The following is a 24,433-nucleotide window of genomic DNA, read 5'->3' as shown; positions in this document are numbered from 1 at the left end:
CTGGCTTTTCTCTGTAATGTAAAACTTTTTTTTGGAAAAAAAATTTGAAAATAAGATTTGGAAATAGCATGTTCTAAAAGTCGATGAGCTTGTTATCATTTAAAATGGTTGGCACCATTCTTTAATCAAGTGATCTGTGCTCAACACTTTGTTTAGAATAGATTATGGCTCCCTTCAAATATCATGCTAGTAAGAACCAGACTGTATTTGTTTTCAAACCTGAGCAACAGCAATAGTTGAGTATTTTTGCTACCTTAAAAAAAAAAAACCCAAAACAACACCAAAACAAAACACAGAACTATGTAATACTCTTAGATCTATGTACTATACCTTCTCTCACAATCCCAGCTAAATGCCATGCGGAAAAGGATATTATACAGCACAGGAAAATTCAAAGCCAAAAATGCTTTGAAAAAGCTATTAGACACACAAAACAAACAAATCAAACACAGCAGATAAAAACAAGAAGCTAAAACAAAATCAATTCAGGTGTTGAGGAAGCAGGGGAATGACTGGCCACTCCAGGAAAAACACCAACAGCACCAACACACAATAAATCCAACCTTGACAAAAATGGATCCTAAATTGTAGAATTTGATTAGCCTTGAAACTTGCCTCCCTTTAAGTTTAGAAGTGACATTATTAATCACTTCTTTTTCCCCACTATTAAGCTTTTCTATGTAGTATCACATAGTGGAAAAATGACACACAACTCAAGCCTTTGCAAGACGAGGTAAAAATTGAAACCAGTAATTAAGGTTTCTTTGAATTCAAGGGGCTGAGGATTCATCCATGTTTGGGGTATTTTAGTGGTAGGGTTTTTTTTTTGCTGTTTTTTGTTTTTTGGGGTTTTTTTTAATCTCAGGCCACAAAAGAAATGAGTTGCTGTTTCTCTTTCATTTATGCTAAAAAAGAACAGGGAGCTATTTTTATTCTCTCTTTATTACTGCTTTAAAAATAAAAGAATCCTCTTTTAAAAACAAGTTTTAACAAGTACGTTACAGTCTGCACATATAATGCATTGGGTGGAGTCAAGCCCTCAGAAATGATGAACAGAGCCAATAATGGACTTGTCGCCAACACCCTGCAATTTCATGACTGCTAAAATAAAAACAAATGCCACATTCAGTTCACTGCAAAAAAAAAAAAAAAAAGGATTAATTAACTTGATGTGCCTTTTTATTTGACCTGTGTAAAGTGAGTAAAATAAAATTTAATTTCATGAGATTAAAAATGATCAGCTTGTAAGCCTACAGGAATTATGATGAAATGACCAAGTTAAATGACTAACTCTGTTTAATTCTAATTATTGCTGGACTGTAGGTCACCATGAATTTTTAGCTGTGAGGTTGTTGCTTTCCTTCCTGCAACACAGTAACAGGCAAACAAAATGTAAATGTTTTCCTGTGAACTGATGTAAAATAAAATTTAAATTCCTGCTAAAAATGGAAATATGAATCCTGAAGACACGACAATCTGAATGCAGACCTTTGTCTTTTTGGAATAATAACACTTGACATCATTGACATTTAAGTGGTGAATTCCTCCCTGTCCCCCCCCCGCCTCCGCCCAAAAAACAAAACAAAAAATAAAACACAAAAAACCAACAACAAAAAAACCCCACAAAAACAAACAAACAAAAACACCACATAAAAACAAAACCACATAGTTACATAGTTATCAGTTCAAAATCAAGTGTCCGCAGTATCAATAATCCTTATAGTCACAGGAAAAATAAGACCAAAGCCACCAAACTTCCTAGTTTGCCTGTCCCAGAAATGGCAGGGAAAAAAAAAAAATCCCAATCTGATATGGAGTATTGGGAAGTGGAGTGAGCAGGCAGGAAATAGTCTCATTCCACATTATGGTAATGGCTAACACATAGATGTATGGTAGGAAAGAAGCAATCATTTAGCTTTAAAAAAATCTTACTGCCTTGCTTTCTGCTGGACACACCACTTGCCCCTCTTGTCCCACTCCCAGCCCCGCTCCCTCCCCCCAAATCAATTTTAAAGAAAACCAAGACAGACACTAAACAAGCAGGAATATTGACAAATCCAGAAGCCAAAAAATGTTGTGAGCAGAGATTTTTCAGCTATGCGGTTTAGGGAACTTCAGCCCCTAGCTGATAGAGATTAAAGCTGAAATCTATTTTAGTATTTGCAGTGATAAACCTCAGAGGGATAATATGTTATTCTAGAAGGACCTAGCTCCCTTTTATTTTCTACCTCTATATATTTACTGCAGAAAGGTCAACCATTTTAAGCAACAGCATCATAAATGATGTCCCTGTTTGATTCTTTTTACAGTTCTAAGAAAATGAACACTTGAACACACACTTCACTGGTTTCTCTATTCCTTCCGCTAAAAACTTGGAAGTAAACAGAAGTGTATTTATATCAGTACTATAATCCTCCTGCAGAACGACAGCCTCTGAACATTACGAACATTATCCTTGATATGATACCAAGCTACATTACCATTAATCACCTCAGTAACTGCCAGAATCATGCTTGAGAAAAGTTAAAATAAGTACTCTGTATGCCTCTAATCTTGTTTCTCTTTATAAATTTCAATATTTTGCCTTCCCTACAGGCAACACAGATTAACACTCACAAATGAAAGAGAAAAAATGAAATAATTATTTTCTCATGTTTTCTAAGAAGCAAAGTACTCACCAGCAGCAAAATTCCAACCTGCACACACCTTCCCATTTCAAGGCTCTGATTGCTGCATACACGTTTAAAAAGCGTTCCTCAGAACAATCATTCAAAAGTTCATTTCTTAGTTTCTAAACTTAAAAGCAGCATGTAGCAGATTTCTCCTTGTATTAAAAGGCAGGAAAGACTTTCTTCCACCTTCTGTATTCAATAGGTAAACAGAAGTAATAGTCCCTTCTATTGGGATTGCATTGGATCTAGTTTTAAATTATTCCTTTTGATTTTTAAGGGCTGTGTAACTTAAGCAATGAGTCTCATTAATCACTACGGAATGATTTAACCCAGCCATTCAGTTCCAGATGCCACTTAGTGCTAGAGATATGCTAATTCCTTCCAAGCTTTATGTCCTTTTGCAGTCGAAACCGTAATTTTCCACGTTGAGGAAGACGGGATTTTACTCCTTGCATGAGGCCTCCTGACAATCAATTTTATGCCTTTGCAGGGACACAGCACAAGTTCCATTCCATGGTTACATCAGACACCTTTTTGTTAAACCCCTTGTTATACATACACCCCCTCTCCTACTTTTTGCTGCTGCAGCATCATACTCCCAAACTCTGCCCTCTACAATGACAACCCCCAGTTTGTGTAGCAAAAAGTCAAATAATATATTATACTACCCTAACCCTGTTTTTTTCTCCTTGTTTCCTCACACTACTTTATTTTTTTTTTCTCCTTTATCACCTCCTACCATTAAACACTTGGATTGTGAAGTATCTGCCAACTGATGTACCCAGGGCATCAGCTATATTCCAAAACCAGAAAGTTGCACTGACAGAGTTGTTTGGCAAGTGGGAGGTGAGGAAGGGGAAACATTCAAAATTTGCAAATCCCAGTTCTGAAGCCAACTAGCACCCAAGACATCCCAGCAGAAAGACAGAGCAAGTGCTGAGTTTAATACCAGGTGCCAAGAGGTTCTGATAGAAGAAAAAGAGTAGTGACTTTGCTCAATGTTTGATCCAAAAATCCATATTTCATGACCCTGTATTATGCACTCACCACATAAATATAGGCATAACCTATTTCTGCATTTTGAGGGTTGCTATCCTTATCTTGGGTTTACATGCTTGGGCTTATTTGGCCAAGATGAGATGTCTATGTTGAAAAGTCTGCTTGAGTGATGTTAGCGAAATGCACTACAAAAGTGACAAGCCAAGAAGATTCTAAAAGAATACATGCTCAAACATATATTTTATTGGCTACTTATCCTACACAGAGCTACAGACGCATATGCAAATTCAAAGGTATACAGCTTTTTTCCAGTTAATTCGCTCTTAATGAAATGAAATGTTCACCACAATCTCCATTTTCAGATGAGTTTAGTACTCACAATAGTGCATAAGAGATAAAGGTGAACACTTTAAACATTCTAATTTAAATATTAGAATCAAGCATTTCAAAAGGCACTACTGATATTAAGTGGCTCCATATTTAGGCTGTAGGCTCCCAACATCAACAACTCACTACATTCTGGATTACAAAAAAATTAAAAAAAAAAAATAAAAAATCTGAGTTTTAGTGTTTACTGAAAATCAAGTCACTCTTTAAAGCATGTCCATCTGGTCACTATCAAAAATCCATTTCTTTCCCACTTCACCTATTTCCAAAAGAAATGGAAGTTTGTCCTGTGCATATCTTTAGCCCTACATTATCGCCTTGGCCATATACTATATCCTAATCTCCAAGATGGTAAACTGTTAATATCCACTATGCTACTATAGAAGCAAATAGTAAAGTCTTCTATATATGAATTTAAAACCATAAACTGCTTTAGATATCTAATCTTCAATGTAAAGGCAGTTATGCAATTTGATAAGGGTGATATAACTCAGAAAGTAAAATAAATATCTTGCCTGGGGATATGCAAATTTTGGAATGCACAAATATGCTAGCCAAGCAATTTTTAATACAATTGTAGCATAAAACTGTTCAACAGTACTAAAGAAATCACAACTCTGATTTATGTACAAGACAGCTAAAGGCGCAAAAGACAAAGACTACAAAACTGAGTAACATCAAAAGTATACAGACTATACAGTTCTCTCACATGGCGGTCACAGACAACTTCAGATTTCATTGGTTGGAAACCGACCCTTGCTATACCCTGCACTCCATGTTTCAGAAGACAGATTGTTCCAGAATTGAGCTTATGCAATTGCTAATTTACTATGCAAGATGAAGGAAATAAATTATTAAGATTTTACATTGAGAGCTCAGCACAGGCTTGTCAGCTGTACAGATCTTTAATCTACAGTAAGGGATGTTGATATTATTTTAATCATTCACTATATTAGCCTTAGACTTAAGGTAATGTAACACCATATTGAGCAAATACTTGCCAAAAGAAAAGGGTAGCTTGAATAATTTTGCATATCTGACTAGGCATTTCTTCAAAGAAAGTATATGCATTGCAGAACTGCAAGCAGTCCAGAAAACACACTTGTTTTTTTCTAATTGAAAAAGAATATTTGTACCATTACAATATTATAGTCAACTAGTAATTATGGTCTAAGCTGCATTTATGGTAAGTTATATTTCAATCAAATGCTCTATTAATTCAATTTACAGTGATTTACTTAAACATAGAAAAATGTAAGCATCTAACATGTACAAGACAGCCCTATGCCTCTCTAAAGGTATAAAGTCTGGTGGCAGAAAACAAGAGGTGAATTGGAGTACACTGTGGAATTTACCCCTACCACCAGTCAACAAACCCACCAAGATATCCTCCTCGTGTTTACGGAATCCAATTGTTTGGTATGGAATTTCTTTGAAAGCCAAGTAAGAAAGAAATCTTCAGGCACATATTTCACACTTTGTGAAAGCATATATGCTAATACAAGCATTAAAGATGCCACTATTCTGGCTGAGGAGATGAATATCTAAGATGCCCTTATAAAAACCTGATGTTTATGTACTAGCCGTATAGACTTTATATAAAAAAAAAAACAACCCTTAAGATAAAAAACAAATGTGTTAAAATGAGCATTAAAAAATGCTATTGTGGTACTCAAAATCCATGCGGTGAACAGCTACATCAGGTTAAGAGAATGCCCAAGTTACACTATCAGGGCCTTCACTCCTGCAGCACCACATTGAGATAATTTCACTAAAAACTAGATGGAAATGTGTTCAAGTTCTGTGTAGTTGTTTGGACAGTGGTGCTGAAAGCAACTGCACATAAGCTTGAGGACCTGAAATGCAGTTTTACACAAAAACATAAACTGATTTTCTAAACTTTTAGAACACGCTGATCCTTTATTTTTATCTACAAGCTTATTCTCTGCTGGTTAACAGTAGATCCTCCTTCCAACTTTTCCAAGTTTCTGTTACTGGAAAACACAATTAACATTACTTCCCCCTAAAAAAAGTGAAGGCAAAATGTTTTTGTACCCCTTCTCAGCAAAGAGTTCACCTCCTTTTGGTAAAGCCACCTTAATGATATACTATTCAATAAACGATTCTGTCCTCAGCAGAGAAATGATTTATCTGTTCATCTTCCCCTTAAGTGCAGCTGCTCAGATGAGAAGTAGGCCTAAATTAAAAGATTGGCCTGTCAACACTCACAAACCTGATTATTGTCAATTTATCTATTTTGTTTTCCTCAGTCATACACAGACACACACATACACACAGCAGTCTTGGCAGGAAGCTTTCCTAAGCTTCAGAACAGGGAGACATGAAAGCCATCAAGTCTGAGAGAACCCTAGAAGAGTTTTCAATATATGACAGTATTTAACTTCCAGTTGTTCATATACTCCTTCACTTTCCCCACTAAAAACAGTTTCCTCATTCTGTTTTCAAAAGACATGCACAGAAATAGAATTTCCTTTCCTTAAGCCTCTATTCATTGTTTTATTGAAGTGTAGGACACTTTCACTACTACTTATTCCTGGAGTATCCATTTCAGGTAAATTAGATGAGAATAAGTACTTGCCTATCTCCCCTGGCTGACTTTGTGCTGTTGTTTTACCACCAATTAAAACATATGGGCTTCTCAGCTGAGAGGCTTACTCCCATACCTCTTAACTTATCACTTTTGTTGGTAAATCTGGGAAAATGCACATTGTGTCAACTAACAAAGGAATTCTGGCATCCAGAATTAAAATCACCACCATCTTATTTCAAAAAAACCTTACCATCACTTCCAAGGAAAGGTAACTTCCAGTACCTGGCCTAAGTCTTACAGTACTGTGATTATTAACTCTTTAAAAACAGAAAACCCAAAACCATAATACAACAATGGAATAAAAGAACTCTGCACATATGACTGAAAACTTAAGTCATTATCAGCTTCTCAGCTGCTGCTCTTTTTCACCTATTAAGATTTTCCATAGTACTAAGTCTGAACCATGCAAGCTCAATGTAACTGGCTGCCATCTATGGCCATGTCTGCAGACCAATATATTCTCATAAGACATTTTCTTTCTCCACACAAAATCCCCTTCTACCCACACACTGATTTAAGGCTGACATAATAATTGGCCAAGAGGCATCAGCATACGTGTGAAACACACTGTTCAAGAGTCATATTAGGACCTGTGTAGGTAATCCTGAAGAAGGTATAAAGAGAAGGTATGAACTAGTAAATTATCTGCCCTTAAAAGCGCCTCTAGCTTTCAAGATAACTAAAAAGAGTATGTCTTCGTAGCTCCACTCTCACCTCTTTGTCAGGCTTCTAGTCACTAACAGGAAAATACTCTTATTTCCCCTGTTTACACAATTTATTGGACTTAAAATACACCTCGGTCACTACCTCAGTTATTTCACTATTTACTTCACAATTTTATGAAGAGGCACTCAGGTGAAAAGTTAAGGAAGGTTATCACTACAAAATGGCATTATATAGCAAAATACACAAATAAAATGTGTCAGGACCTCAGCATATAGAAGTCTTAACTGTCGTTTAGTTTGCTTGGAAAGAGCAAGGTTCCTACCAATTTCCTGACTGCAAAATAAACCTCAAAATATTAACAACTATTGACAACAAAAAGCCTTATTTCTAAACAAGTACACAAAAAATCCCAATAAATTCACAACAACTTATATATCAACAAAGCTGATCATCACTATGAAAGAGCCATATTTTGAAGAAGAATCTAAAACAGGTACCATGATGCTAAGGCAATCGACCGTTATTCACAAAACACATTGAATGATGACAAAAATAATAAATTGTACAAGTTAAGCAAGTGACTGGACTTGCTAGCCCCAGTACATTATTAAATTAATTAGACAAAGCTATGTCCTAATGAGACATAATATTACTTGTTTAGGATTGTGAAACAAGACTCTTCCAGTTATTTAAGAAAATTAAGTGCCAAACCAAAAAAAAAAAATTATTTGGGAACAAGGGAGTAGGTTCTCAGATTAATTACAACAGTAGGTTTCTCATCTTGAATGTCTAGATATTTTCTCTCTCTACTTCTTACAAAAACAAGATTGGTTTTGATCCCCCACTGGACCTCTTTGGTCATCACTTCTAAAGCATTTAATATGAAAACATCATTTGGCAGGAATATCACACATTAATAATTAACATTAAACAATGTTGTTACTTAAGTGTCACTAGTTTCTGATATTTGTAATGATCCATCCATCTTTCTACATACAATCAGAACATTCGGCTTAAAGACTTCGGGCAGGAGATCCAGGAGTATCCTTCACATAAATTCATGTTTTGTAATAAAATCTTAATGACAGGACATAGTAATGCTCCAAAATTCAGTACCCTGAACATTACAGATGATCCCTACTAATGAAAACACTGTGCTGCTTCAGGACAATGGTATGGGACTACATGACATAAAAGCAAGAAAACATTTGACAACCAAAACCAACTGTTGCGAGCAAAAGTCAGTTTGAGTTTTCTTTCTGTTTTAAACAGGTATCCAAATCAATTGTTAAACTATAGGAAAAAGTGTCTCTTCTGGTCAAAAGGTACCAAAACCACACTAATGCAAATTTTAAAAAAAAGAAGTTTGATGTCCACAGATACTATCAGTACTCACAAGGTTAAGAGGTTTTGAATCAGACAAACACCTGAATACTTGGAAAATATTCCATCATGAGTAAGGAATCATCAATTTTATACCATGCGGTTATTTCTTTTCTAGTTTGAAGTCCTGAAAAACACAATGCAAACATGGCCAGCTTCTTCAATAGTAAGCAGCTGACTCATCTTTCTTGAACAGTCTTACAATAACATTACTTAAACAGCACACAACGCACTAGGGGTAGGTGAAAAAGGCTGGTTTTTGTTTTCTTTTGAGTGACTTACTTGCTCTACAGAATAAGCACTTAGGCATTTATAATAATTTCAATTACTATGTAATATTTTTATTACTATTAGAGAATATGGAAAAAAGAGCAGAAACATTTCCTGAAATATTATAATGCCACTTCACGAAGGGAAGCTTCTCTCTTTAAGTACAAACTTATGAGACAAACAAATTGCATCAAAGAAATGGCTGATTAATTTACTCATATAGGTAGGCTAGCCAACTGGAAAGGACTTCGGGGACATTCCATGAACACCATTAAACTATTAACTGTCAGAACATAACTCTGCCATGAAGGAATACAAGACACAATTTTGCCCTCCACTGGCTAGAACTATCACTGGAAACCACGCCTGCCTCATTGCTATCAGAGCCGCCTCTTTTGTACAGCATGAGAAGCCCTCACGAGCAAATGTACCAATACCATTTGAAGTACAGCGATTAGCATAGGATATCAGAGATAGGAAAGGGGGAAAACATGTTGGCCAGGTGGGAATCAGCTATGCAACGAAATACCTCACCGAAATAAAGATTTCTGCAGAAAAATGCTAACATATTTAGCCTTGAGAATTGCTAGAGCATTAAACACACGTGTGGAAAACCAGAACCTTGACACTCTTATTCCCAAGCACAAGCGCTCTGCATCTTACTCCCCAGATAACTGAAAGCTTTTATTTTTCCAAGCATATTAATTTGATGCTGCTGTTTCTTGGGGGGAGAGGTGTAGAAATGAAAACTCTATGGATTATGAAAAATGCTTCCAAATGAAGTAAAAGGGCAGAATGCAGGTAGACACTCAAGAAAACAAGGAAAACCAGAAAAATACCCCTTAAAGCATCTTTTATTCTTATCTTTATGCAAAGCAGCATTGAAATTACACTGGAAGAATAATAGAGGAAAGCTGCTACATTCCAATGTTCAAAATTATTCAAATTTAAATGTATTCAACACTTATTAATCACAGACTTAGATGAAAGAAGGTACTTCAGAGGATTGCACAGAGGCAACACCAGGGTAAAAATTAGGGGTTTTAAATTCTAAGTGGTTTACCAATTACTGTTTTAACAAACAGTAACCCACTTACCTTTCTATTATTAAGATTTTCCTCCTCCCCATCCCCCAATTGTTTCCCACCTCTCAGTAGAAGTTTCTAACATCCCATTTACAGTGTGGCCACACAAACTGTTGATTCAATATTTGGTGTAAGTGAGGGAAGTGAAAACCTTCAGTGGAAGAGGAAGGAAAGGATCAGTCAACTTGCAAGCAGTTCAGCTGTCAGTAGAACTCAAAGGATTTCAGTGTGGAAACTGCTGTAGATGACTCCTGTCCTTCCTTCTGCACTGCAGCCATCTGCCCTCAGACTTCATCCTGCCAAAGGTTTCTGGCATGTCCATTGTTCTAGATGCAAGACTGACTATTTGATTATACTCTAGCTAAGGGGAGAAAGAAACGCCTCTGGTGAGGGATTTGGAACAAAGTTATCCTCTGGTGTTTGTCTCTATCTTTGTTAGTGAGTCTGCTTACATGCCAAAAGTAAAAATCTCCATAAAAACTCATGGTTTTGTTTTGTTTTGTTTTTTTTTCTTTCTCTCCAACAACTCAGCTGGAATCAACATTATTAAAGAGAACATCCCCATCCTGAGGGGAAAGGGATTTAAAAAAGTCAAAAACCAAAAAAACCTTACATCCATCTTACTCTATTGAGCATTTATGTGAGAAATAGATAAGGGAAAAAAAAAAAAAAAAAGAAGAAAAAAGACACTAACAAAATAAAACCAAACAGTTTCTTAACTTGGAGTTTAAGATACTCCAGTACAGTTCTGAGTTACAGAGTACATTGTCTGTGAAGTGAACTTTTCCATGGTAGGGACAACAGTCATGGAAGATATACAAAGGCTCTGCCCCATTCCATTTGTTTCTTCCATTAGATGAAGGCAGCAATTCAGAGAAAAGCAAGCTAGTGATGGCATGACTGACGTGGTCAAAAGTGAACAAGGCTACTCTTTTTTTTTTTTTTTAAAAAAGAGAGATACAAAGCTTTTCATATTCAAAGCCACAAGAAGCAAACATAATACTCAACAGCAAAAATTTAATAGTTAAATTTATGATATAATCTAGACATAGACATAAGTTATTGCATTTGGTGGCATAATTAAGACTTAAAGCTTCAGGCGGTGTACTTAAGTGTTTCAAAAACTTCATTCATTCATTTACTGACCAGGTGTCTCATGCTACCATAACTTTAATGACTCAAAAGGGTCCTCAGCAAACTTATAAAAATCAATTAAGGAGGAAAAGTTAGCACCCAAACTAACCTTACACATAACGCAAGGTTTTACTGCGTTTACGCGTAGCTTAAATTATGACAAAAGGCATTGTTAAGAATGGGAAGGCATACTGCAGGCTGACAAATCTGGCCTTCTAAGAGGAGCAGGAAGCTTATGCAGAAGCAAAACCCAAAGCCTCCAGCACCTTCAGGACCGCTCCGGTACCCGGGCTGGGCACCATCACCCCGAAGCAGAAGCCTGCACACCTCTTCTGAAGTCATTAATACGCAGCCCTTTATCGCATTCCTCGACACCACGATTTGACAGGGTGCTCACACAAGGCAAAATCTGCTATCAACAATCCCCTATTAGCGCGACCCTATCTCTCATCCACAGGCACGATAAGATGCCCCAACGCGCATAAGCCCCGCGCAAACAGTGACTAATGACCATTAATCCCACTCCGATCTCCTCAGCGATCTCTCCCGCTCCCATTTATCACGCCGGCGCTTCACTTCGCACACGTGGGTAAACTTTAACCGCCAAGGTGAAGCAAAATCCGTCCACAAGCCGCCCCCCGCCCGCCCCGCCCCCGCGCTCCCCAACCGGGGCGGGTGCGCGGGGTTAACCCCTTCACGCGTGGGCCCGGGATCCCCCCGCGAACCCCCCGCGAACCCCCGGGCGGTTGCGAGGGGGCAAACGGCCGTTAACGGGCCGCCCGGGGGAGGGTGCGCAGTACCTGCGGCCTCTCCCCTGGCGCTGCATCCGTGGGGAGCCGCGGCCGAGCGGAAGGCGCAGCCCACCTCCCGCGGGAGGAGGGAGTCACTGCCTGCCGTCCCTCCTTACCGGCCGTGGCTGCATCAAACGACCCTGGGGAGCTGCCGGCGGCGGAGGGGGGGCCGCGCCCGCCCGCAGCCCTGGGGCCGCACCCGGCGCCGCGCACCGCCCAGCCCCGGTCCCCGCGCCCAGCCCCGGGCAGCTCTCGCCCGCGGAGGAGCCGCGACCGGCGGCAGCTCCCGACACCGCGCCCGGGGCAAACGTGGTCTCGGTGCCCGGCCGGTGGAAGCCCAGCTTGGTTTCCGAGGAAAGCAGGGGGGCGGGAGGCGCGGAGAGGCCGGCTAGCGCATCGCCCCCCGCCACCAAAGCGCGACCACCGCCGCGGCCTCGCGTCTGACTCGCCTACATGTGGTGGTTACCTGAGGTGAGACATATGAATCCAAAGAGGTAAAAGTGAGCAAACTCCGCGATCATTGTCCTCGGGTGGCGCCTGCAAGCAGTCTCATGCCAGAAGAGCGGGGGTAAAGACGAAAAGCCCCCAGTTGTAATTCCACAGAAGCTTAACGTAAGCGAGGTTTCCTAATCCCGCCGGACTCCCAGGCTGAGCGCCCTCCCGGGAGGGCGCTGTCAGGTCCGCGGGGTTCCAGCAGCACGCCAGCTCCCGCCGGCCTCCCCTCTCCTGGCCCGGGCTCTCCTAAGCGGCGCCTTGACACTTCCCAGGACCATCCAAAGCGACAGGACAAAACAAAAGATCCTCGAGTTCCCGCAGCCGAGATCCGCCGCCTCCCGATCACAACTTGCTGCTCCGCTCCGAGACTTTGTTCTGGATACCCGAGACGAGCCAGTAACGGAACGCAGCCGGGACGGGGTGCAGACCGGCCACCGCCGCCCTCCGCGGAGGCGAGAGACGGGCAGGGGAGCGGTCTCGGCAAAGTGCCCCGCCAAGTCACTGGGCAGCCGGCGCGGGCGAGCGGCGGGCAGAGCGCGGCGGCGGAGCGGTGGCAGCCCCCGCTCCCATCACGGGGGAAGGAGGCGGGCGAGTCGGGGGCCGCGGCGGAGCCCGGCCGCAGTCAGGCGGGGCGGCGGTCAGGGGAGCCCCGGCGGCAGCCCCTCGCCCTGCACAGCATCGCCGCCGCCCCCTGCACGCGGGAATCCCAAACTCGCCCCTTCTCCAGCGCCGGAGGAGGGCACAGGAGGGGCGAGGAAAGAAAGAAAGAAAGGAAGAACAGACGGAGAGGGCGAGCAAAACTTCCCCGGGCCAACGCCCCCAGGCACCCACCCCACCCGCCCGCCCTCGGTGCAGCAGCAGCAGCGGCGGGAGGAGGAGAAGGAGGAGCGGCTCCTCGCCTTCCCCCGCCGCCGGGGCAGGGGTGCACGAGTCGGGCGGGGCCAAGCCCGCCGCGCCTGAACTTTCTGGTATCACGTCGAGCCGCCCGCGGCCGCCGTGGGCTTCCCCTTTCCCTTCCCCCTCCCGGCCGCCTCCGCCTCCTCTCCGCGATGCTGCCGCCGCGGCAGGTCTGGTGCCGCCTCAGGACACCTTAAAGGAGCCGCACCTACACGGCCCCCGCACGCCCGGCGCGGCCCAGCCCGGCGGATCCCGCCCCGACCCGCCCCGCGCGGAGCTGGCACCGCCTCCCCGCCCCCTCCCCCCGCCGGCGGAGGTAACGCGCGGGGCAGCTGCCGCCCCTCCCGCCACCGGCCGTATCCCGGGGCACAGCGTAGACCTCGCTGCCACGGTCTAGGGCCGGGGTGGAGGGCAGAGACCCCGGTCGGAGCTGGGGGAAGCATCTGCCACAGAAAAGGGCAGATTCCCCCTCTGAAAACAAGCAAACAATCAGGAAAACCCCAACTCGGGTCTCCAGAACCCTAAACCCCAGGTGGAAAAGTGCATGACGCGTGCAGAAGCCCCCCTCGAGGTTACTGACTATTTGGGTCACGGTTACCGGGCCATTGCGCACTGTTAGGTACCCGCTCGACACCATGGCATGGCCACTGCGGGCCCATGGCAGGTAGGGCAGCAGCCCACCTTTTCCCTCACAGTTTGCCCGTTTTCCTTCCCTCTGCTGTAAGGATGCATGGCACTCGCAGGTGGCATTGCAGGCAGGTACAGTGTTGTCTGGCATTCCTGGTGGAGCGAGGAGACTGTGGTTTGCCAGATGATTCCTGGTGCCTGCGGCCTGGCCATACTTCAGCTATGTGCAAAACCCACCTGGGACAAGCATCCTCAAATCCTCGCTCCCTCAGCAGAACACATGGACAAATGCTGAGGTACATAAGCACGAGGTACTCTAACAGTTAACTCCACATGGTCATGATCACCGAATCACAGAATGCTTGGGGTTGGAACGGATCTAGTCCAACTCACCTGCTAAAGCAGGTTCACCCAGAGCAGATCACACAGGAATGGACCCAGGTGGGTTTTGAATGTCTCCAGAGAAGGAGACTCCACAACCTCTCTGGGCAGCCCGTTCCAGTGTTCTGGCACCCTCAAAGTAAAGAAGTTTTTCCTCATATTCAGACGGAACCTCCTATGCCTCAGTCTGTGATAGCTTTATCTTGTGCCATGAAAGGTAGTGGTAGGGCAAGAAAGCTTAACGCCACAGGTGAAAAGGGTAGGTGTACCTGCAAGAAAGACTGCTGCCCAACAAGTCAGGTGTATGGCAGCTCTACCACCTCACAGCAAAAGCTCCAGCTGTTCCTAGGTTTGATTCATTAGGTTATAAGTATTGAAGGAAGTGTAAAAAGAAATTTCATTTCCATGAAGCATGTTGAATATATTAACCCCATTGCAAGTGAGCCTTTTCTTGCAGTGGGATAATAAAATGCCAGAGAAAGAACCTTCGCTTACTTTCTTTCACAGGATTTACATGCACGCCATGTTGTTATCAGCTAAACAGGTTTGGATGCTCTCAGCCGCCATCTATAGAAACACAAGCTAGCACGCCACTACATTTGCTCCATTTCGCCTCCCTCAGGGTGGCGTAGGGCAAACTCTGTCTAAAAGTTCAACAACATAAGGGTCCTGTGAGTTGAACGAAATCTATTTTAGTCCGCTTTTATGCAAGACCAGTAAAGACAAACTGTCAAATAATGTAAAGCAAAACTGGTTCACATTGGAAGTTCCTGGTTACATATATCCAACTGTATATAGACCAGCAGCAAACAAACTGTCAAGATTTTCCACTAAAACTGATGAGAATAGATCAAACATTAGAACATTGAAAAGTTAGAAAAATAATCTATTGTTTTAATGCCAACTGGACATTAACATTCAGAGAGAAAAAGAAATTAGTGTCCTACTTCAAACACATTTAGAAAACATTCATAACTGTGGAATCAGTAACAGTGAATACTTCAGGCTGTACCTAGCCAACAATTTCTGTTCAGTGACCTCATGCTGTCATTCCACACTTTATGAAAGAAAACTGTATTAGCACTTCCAGAATTAAAACAGACTGCAAAACAGTGAAGAGGTCCTAGATAATCCTTGAACTCTACTGACAACACTGAAATTTCAATAAATTAGGTTTGAAGTTGTTCTTTTTTAATTAAATAAACAGGAGTCACATGCAGGGCTGAAAATGAGCCTCAAGCGTTTCTTTCACCTCCCTGTTCTGAGATAGGGTCATATATAGGTAGACTCCTACCAGCAAGTATTTTTAAATCCCATCACTATACATTTCTAATGACTGGGATTTCATATCCTCTTTAGGTGACTTGTTCCAGTTACTGTATAGTCAGATTTTTTTTTCTTTTATGCCTAGACTAAATAGTGTCCAGAAAAAAACACACCACCACCACTGATAACGTTTTGAAGGCATGTTTTTTACTTCTTTTGTATCAATACTTGACAGACTCATGTTGTACCAAATTATGTATTTTAAATTGATTTCTTCAGTTGAAAAAGCAAAATCATGAATCTACAAGTAGGTCAGTCTATAAGGAATAAATAGGTTTACATTTTCTGTGAATGTACATACACATATATTTTATATATACGTGTATTTATTTACTTGTAACGTCATTTTTTATGTATTCCTGGTTTTATATGAACTTGTCAAAATCCCCTGTAATCTGTAATTGTAAAAACATAATTTGTAATGCATTTCTATGACATATCTATTATCTAGCTACATAAATTAATCCATTTACTTTGTAACTGTCAACAGGTATACATGATGTGGAGAGAAGGTAAATAAAATGTTTAGCTAACTCTCGGAGTGCTTTCTCTACTAAAGATAAATCTGTTTCCTGTACATGAGTGAAAGAGTAGGTTTCTGGATTTACTCTCTTTTGCTTAGGTCATTCAAAAAATGGCCTGTAAAATTTTATACTGTGTTGAAGTCTTATGTATGCTGGATGTTATTTTTTTTTTTAAATTTCACATTTCAGGTACAGAGATATTCGAAACACAGCAGTGGATTAAAGCTCTAAAGCTTACCATATGATCATGAGGTCAGCATAAGTAAAACGGTTTAACGTTTTAGTGCCACAGTTACCCCATCTTTAACAGGCATCTAAGGCTGTTCCTATAACTTTCAAGAAATCTTTATCCTTCAAGAAGTATAGATTCATTCTACTTTAAGTACCTATAGTGAAAGTACACTACAGCTTCAAAGACTTGTTCAATTTGTACTGTCTCAGTTACTTCATAAAATAATGTTTAGCTGTCAGTGTTTTCTTACTTCAGAAAAAAAAAAGCACTAGGAGTGGGTATATACTGCTCTAATTATATTTAAAAAAAAAATTTCAATTGTAATAATATATAACAGCTGCACAGCTGAGTGAATCTCTTCAAATTGTAAGCCTACAGAAATTCATCAGAATATCTTGCAAGTAATTGACATCATCCTTAATTCTGCAGATGTTCTTACAAAATGTGTGCTATTCAAGCATCCTTATTATCCTTGATGCTGAGACATATATACATATATATATGAGACATGCACACATATACATATGTCAGAAAATGTTTCTAGGAAAAAAATTATGGCTTTAACCTCTTCAGCTCTGGGAAACACTTCTTCAGCATGTACTTGAGGTGTTAATTGTGGAGTATGTGAAGTGTGAATGCCTGTAAAATAAATGGATAAGATAAAGTAGATTTGGTGGCATATGAAAAGGAGAAGTGAAAAATGTCAAAAAACTATATTCCACTCTAAATTATATCAATGGATAATTTTTACTCCAAAAAGCACAGAAAAAAACAGCCCACTTCCAGTGACAAAGTCATGTTTTAAGTGAAATCTGAAACTACAGAAAATACAGTAATGTATGCATTTAATTGCATAACAGCATACATCTACTGCATTAATCGACATGGAATATTAGCTCTAATTCCTAGCATTTTTTGTTTTTATTATTTAAATTTCAAACAGTACTGAATGTACAACAGTTGAATGACTGAATTTTTAATTTGGTATTTATCTTGTTATAAATCTCATCCTCCCTACCTCCGCTGCCCTGCCATTTTTCAAACTTATGCAGACATGTAATGTTAGCGAGAATAGGACTACTCCTATGCACAAAATTACACATGCTGCCTGTGTTTGAGGCACAGGACTGTGGTTGGGAAACCTCCAAGAAAAAGAACAGGTTCTACAGAACTGATAGTTGTGATTCAGCAGATGGCACTCTTCCCTCGAAGTGACTGAAACCAGCACTGCCTCTGATACAGGGGACAATGTGCTTTTAGAGATTATTTATTTCATTTTACTCAGAAGAACCTGAATTTCTGTAAGTCCTAAAGATCCCAGGGTACTTCACCAGATGATGTCTTGGATGTGTTATGGGAGCAACTGCACTCTCTCTCCACAAATCTTTTTGAACTTCAAACGACTCTTCCGTTCTTCATTTTAAAACTCCTGTGCAGGCTTATGGTTATCTCCAGAAGCTGGCTGCCAGAAATACCTATATGTGTACGTGTGTATATTATATGATCACACGTGCATATGTCTGCATATGCACACAGGGTTTATCATTCTGAGCATTCTGAGGCTGGCAGCAAGTATGACTACAGTAACGTTATTTTGTATGCTACAATTAAACTTCCATTGACGTCACAGAGAATTAGTTCAGATAAGAGTGCACTGTTAGTGTCACTGATTAGATTATTATGAAGACGTTTGTACAGTTTATTCAAACTAGAACTGCTTTTACAGAGTAAAATACTGCTCAAGATGTGCATGACGTCTGTCCTGGGTTTGCGTCTGTTTTCATATGATCAACCATATGGATTCAAGAATCCCACAAAACAGCTAATCCACTTGCACATTCACCCATAGTAACTCATGCAATTCATGTGTCCTGTCTTTTGTGTTTTGTGTTTGGGTTTTTTTGTTTTGTTTTTCCCAGTTAACCTCGTAATCACTTTAATGGTGGTCATTTACCTGCTATGGCCTAAAATATGTTTAAATTACTGTATCACATTGTGTTACCCTCAGAATGTAATATTAATTTACAAAAGGTAAACACCTAAAAAGTCCTGCCATTGTTCTATCAGATATAACTAAGTTTCAATAACTGTTTCTTTTAGGACACCACAGAAGGGATTAGTTGGATTATTTAGTAAACCATCTGAAAAAACAACTGAAAAACTTTTTTTTTTTTTTTCCCCTAAGTGTAAGCAATAATAAGCTGAAATGAAATGGAAAAAATATGAGAAATTGTACATCTCTCTATATATTTTATGGGTCTAACCCATGGCAGGAATCTTAACTGAAGTCAATAAACATACATGGCAGCAGAACAGTAGTTTTTTGCAGGTTTCAGTAGTAAAAACATGGATTTTTCAGTGAAGCTGTAAGAAGCAGCACTGTAAAATGTAACTGAATATAAAAAGTGCATGGATAGAAAACACTTGAAAACATACAGTTGCCATATAATTAATTTGGATAATTATGATGAGTAAATAACAAATGTTATGATTTCCATGCCCATATGTGACAATTTCTGTCTCTTTCTTAACCTATTTGATTACTGTTTAAACCTGCTATTCAAATAATTTTCTTGTGTTTGACTGATTAGGACCTTAACATGGTTTTGCTTTTATTTACATGAATTTTGGGATGCAACTCATTTCTTTGATGTTACTCTCAGTTACACCACTAGTGAATTCATACTGACAGTGTCTTTTCACCACATACAGCATTTAGAATAGTAATCATAGTCATTGCAGACTAAGGAATACTAGCAATAAAATATAAGATTTTATTTGCCGTGCTGAATTCATAGACAGAGACCCTAAACAAGCTCAAGCATCATTATGCTAGGTGTATAAAAACAACATGACAAAAGATCCTTTCTTCAAAGGATTTATAAAGCATCATTATCAACATAAAAGACTACAAGAAAAATTCACCACTGGCATAAACATGTAAAATTCCATTGATGTTTATCCTTTAATACTCCTTTATATTAAGAGTGAATGCAGCTTTTCATTTTTGTTTCAAAGGTGCTATAGCACTGGAAAAAAAAAAAAAAAAAAAAAGACTGAAGCTATATTCCTTATGTTCCCCCAGTACAATTTGCTAAGGGCATATTTTCTATTCAGTCTAGTCAGCAGACTAGCTCAAATGCCTTTTAAAAATTATTATTATAGGGAATACTGCATATAGCTTCCGCTCTGTGGTTTTGTTCTTGTCAATGACAAAATGCTGATACAAACAGCACAATATTTATTACAAAAGCAGTGCTATCTCTAGTATTACTAAACAAAGAGAGACCTGTCCCTGAAATCTCAGTATTTGCTCTAAATGTTTAACAAACGAACCATTCAGTACTCACTATCTCCTTGTTTCTATACAGACTATAGGAAGAGTATGAGGGTGTCACCTAGTGGATTGTTTGGACTGCCTATAAGAGAACTAACAAGCAAAATCATCCGAATGGCATTGAATGATCTAACAAAATGAAAGAGAAAGGATTCTTTCTTTATTTAATTACTCCAGGAATTGTGAAGGCTTCAACAGAGTGTTTTTGTTCTGTAATATCTGCCTTTGGGTTCCCATTCATGTCACAGAATCTATTGGCACAGAAAAGGGCTGTAAGAATGATGCATCAACAATTTTGAAGAAAAAATTACCGATCTTCCTGGCTCAGAGGAAAGGTTTAATATTACCACAGATGACCATTTAAAATGAGTTGCACAGAACTTTTGTTTAAGATTAAAAATAACTGGAAGAAATTATATACAGTGGCTCTAGATTCCATGAGTTATACTTGAAAAGAAAGAACTGTCCCAGGGTTTTCAACAGGCCATCAAAAAAGGGTTTTTTACATGTGTTAGTTTGAGATTGCTGTATGCATTTATAATTCATGAATAGTTCAGGTTAACCTTAGCAATATGGAGATGAAAAGGATTACATAAACTATCCATCCTATTTGTGTGATTGAATTACCACACATATTTAAAGCAGACGCCACTTAAGAATGGAATACCTGCAGCGAATTAACTCAGTCAAATGCAAAGCAGACACCCAAGCCAGCTCACCCAGTACAATTTCAATGCATATTGAAATTTAAAATAACCAGCATACAATTTATAATTGCATGATGATAAAAGCCTATCTGATCCCATATATTTAACCTCTTTTAATTTAAAAAATGCTTACTACAGTTTTAATATTACATTCTGCCCTTGAGTGGAGGAAGGGGGAAAAAGTAAGGATGGAACTACAAATAATAGAGACATCCTGTTTTAGTGTCTAGAGCATGCATTATATTACACCCCCTGAAATTTTTCAGTGTGTATTGTATGACCAGTATGGGAAGGGGATAAAGTCTTTGCCCCATGATGGTATGTTTATCTGCTGGTGTCAGAAGTACATACTACCTGTCAGCAGACACAGTATGCTACTGGAAGCAGCAGCAAAAATCTCACACTAGCAGTACGCTTTGCTGGTGGTACCTTGCTTGAAGTGGTAATATGCCTGTGTTAATGAACAAGCGGAACTGCCTGCCTCTGTGTGTAAGGGCTAGCCCAGGCTTAGCCTTTTCTGTACATATAGAATACATACTGACAATTTAAAATTCCTTGCAAAATACCCTAGGAGAAAAGATAGAAAGACCCCAGCAATGCTTGTACATATTAAAAGCTCTCAAAACCACTCTTCAAGAGTACTGTGAAAATGTATATTACTTAATTACCAAAGCAAAAATTTGTATAAATATATTTCAATAGCTTGAATATAAACAAACTATCCCTACTTTTTGAGGTAGGAAATATGGAAAAAAGGAAAAAACATTGGTTAAACTCCTCACCCTTAAAACAGGGGACGAAGTTCTGTTGATCAGAAGCACCTTATTTGCCTAGATATTTAATGTTTTCTGGTCCTTAGAAGCATTTCTCTCCTCTTGGGACAGGGAGTTATTTTGGGATTATATATATATATATATATATATATGTATATATATTTAGATAGATAGATAGATATTTTTTTTTTTCCCCTCAAAGCTATTGGCCTGGGTCCTAATGAATTCTGCTGAGAAGTGCCCAGGTGTTGTATATTGTGAAGTTCAGTAGTAGACACTGGTAAAGTACAAAATCTGCAGGACAGGTAAGGATTACTGCTGAGGGAGAGGATACTGTCGGTGAGTCTTGTATACCCATTCATATGGCAGGTTGTTTTATTTTAAAACCGTGCTTTCCAGCTTTGTGCAGGAAACAGCAGTACCAGGCTCCTATACTACATACATCTCCTTTCTCACAGAAGGTCAGACTGCCTTCAGAATAATTAAAAAACACCAACCCCCCCCAAAAAAAAAACAAACTAGAGGGAAGGCCTTGGGCCAAAGCTAAATATTTCATTAAAAAGAAAACTGGTCTTGCATGTGTTCTCCTTAAAACCTCCCAAAGGACAAATCTGTCAGGGTATGTCTACATAGTTGGGAGCATCCAGTAACACAACTCTTCCTCCCACTCTCTGAGACGGCTTGACACGAGCGAGCCCCAATCCAGAAGCTGAGTAAATATGCTATCAGAGTGCCAAGCCTGAGCTAACACAGGTTGTGTCTCAACAGGCCTTATTAGCTCAGGCTCATTACTGTAATAACATGGTTCTGTGGCTGCTGCACTGCAGCTGGCCCTGTCTGCCTGGCTTGCTGTGTGTGGGTAGCAGGCACTGAAGTATCTGCTCCTGACTGTGTAGACATGCCGTCAGCGTGTTCCTCCTCTTCTTCCCGGAGGTTTTGTCATTTAATTTAAAGTCAACAGCTGCGCCTCTCAAAAAAAAAACAACCCCAAACTGTACTGGCATTAAAGAAGAACATTTGAAAAAATAGTATGGTTGTGAAAGGTTGTGGAGTGCTGACTGCCTCTAGCAGGTCAGAGGATCACTTCTATTACACCGTCATGGTGTTTTCCCAAGTGGAAAGCACGACCTTAAGCAAGGATCACATAAGCATACAACTTGCAGCTTCATCTCCCATCACCTTCTAACAGAGAAGATGCAAGAGTAAATTACACACTTGAGCGCTGGAGGAGGAGGCCTGAAAAAATGCAGCAATCTGCTCTCAAATAAAAAGTGAAAACCTCACCCTTCTCTTTTATATAAATGGACAAGTTTTGAATTTCCCCAGTGTTACTGAGTAGACACAATTTATCTGCATTTTCCCTCAACTATACTGTTGGACAAACATCCTACTTTTAGCTGGAGGGCGCAGTCACAGCTGCACGGACTCATAGCCAACCTCAAAGAATGCGACAAGAACAGGAAAATTGCTCTTTAAATCTTAATACTGGAAGGGGACAGCACAAGCATGGTAGTTCAGATAGTAATACCAGAATAAATAAATACTCAGACCAAAGAAAGTCTTAGGTGAAGTTCTTACAGACCACAATAGGGGAAGATATTAGCTGGGATCTGCCCTTTCCACACATGATCCCTGTAGTTGTACTTCTTGGGTGGGCAAGTAGAAGAGCAGCAGCGAGACATAAACATGTGCTAAAAACTTAATTCTAAACCTACACCCGCACCCATGCACAGGAAACTATTCCCAGTTGGTTTGCATTATTAATTTAATAAATTATTTTTAGTTTTAGCTTTAAATGACATTTTTTATTGTTGCTTCCTAATGATGGAACTGGGAAACTGTCAATTCTGTGCAACCAAAATTGGTAGTCTCACATAGAGATAACAATCTCAGCCCAGGAGATTGCCTAGGCATTGAGAGGGTTTGCAATATTGAAACTTTGCATATTGCTATGAAAATGTGGCTCTACCAATGGACCTTTTATTAACTGATGGGGGAAAATATTCACCTAAGTAGAAGTTGGAGAGATTTTGTTTAAACATATTAATTTGGTTTTCATTATTAACAACTTTATTTTCAGTTGTGAAATTTTAAATTTGCTTCCCATCTTCTAAAAAATTCTACATGCTTACTTTTTGTGACACATTAGGTATGCAATACTACTTGTGTTGCAACATTTGCATTTTGATTTAAATAAGCAAATGAGGTTTTTAAAACCTGATCTTTATGATTATAGTAGGGAAATCCTCGCAGTCAGTTCAATGTGATAATTAAAGGGTCTACACGTCTTTCAGGAAAATAGTTATCAAACCTCCAATGTACTTTGTCTAGTCTTATGTGGATTGTTTCCAAACAGTAAGGTTTTGGTTTTTAGGGAACTATGCTGCAGTGCCCTCTGCTGGCACTAAATGTTTTGTTTTTATTTTGTGTTTGTTGTTGTTGTGTTTGTTTTGTTGGCTTTTTTTTGGTGGTGTTTGTTTGTTTGTTTGCTTGTTTTTTGTTTCCACCCCAGCACTATAGCTTTCCATTTTAAGTGATTTAAAGAGGTGTAAAAATGGTTTAAAATCTGAGGACTCACACTACTACATACCTCTACCAGCACCCTATGTTGGTGAGACTCTGTAAGAGACTTTCAAGTAAAAACAGAAAAAATAATCTTAAACAATACCAAATTTGATATAAACTTTTAAAAATGTTGCCAGGACCTTTCAAGCTTTTACAAGAAAGAATATTTGCTAAAGCCTCAAAATTCTATGAAAAATTCCAGGGCTAAAGGAAGACACTATTGAGAGCATCAGGTGATGTCCATTTAACTTCAAGAAGTTAATTCTGCATTAGTAAATCAATACTGTGAAAATCTAAACAGAATGGTCATGTCAGATTTCTATATTTCAAATGGAATTTCAGAGCTCTTGGCTTACCTTTTACCCAGCCAACACATGACAATAACCATAGACTGAAACCACTGTTCAAGCAAGGAACCGAATATATGCACTAGAACTTACATGATACTCTTTGTCAACATTTTTAATAACTTCAAAGAAAATGGCAATGACAATTTAGACAGTTAAGTATACATGTGCTGAAGAATCCTGCTTCAGTGCATTTATGGCATGAACACATGGAAAGAAGGAAA

At 39.8% G+C, this 24,433-nt stretch overlaps 1 protein-coding gene across 1 annotated transcript in view; it reads right to left on the bottom strand.

Annotated features, from left to right (window-relative positions):
* Positions 1-24,433, bottom strand: part of ROBO1 (roundabout guidance receptor 1) — a gene marked incomplete at both ends in the record, with an annotated part of 525,263 nt that overhangs the window by 296,995 nt on the left and 203,835 nt on the right. The gene's annotated exons all lie outside the window — the stretch shown is intronic.

Source organism: Nesoenas mayeri, assembly GCF_963082525.1.
Source record: "Nesoenas mayeri genome assembly, chromosome: 1".
Lineage (NCBI taxonomy): Eukaryota > Metazoa > Chordata > Aves > Columbiformes > Columbidae > Nesoenas > Nesoenas mayeri.
The sequence above is the reverse complement of the archived record's forward strand: the minus strand, read 5'-3'. Positions and strand labels throughout refer to the sequence as shown.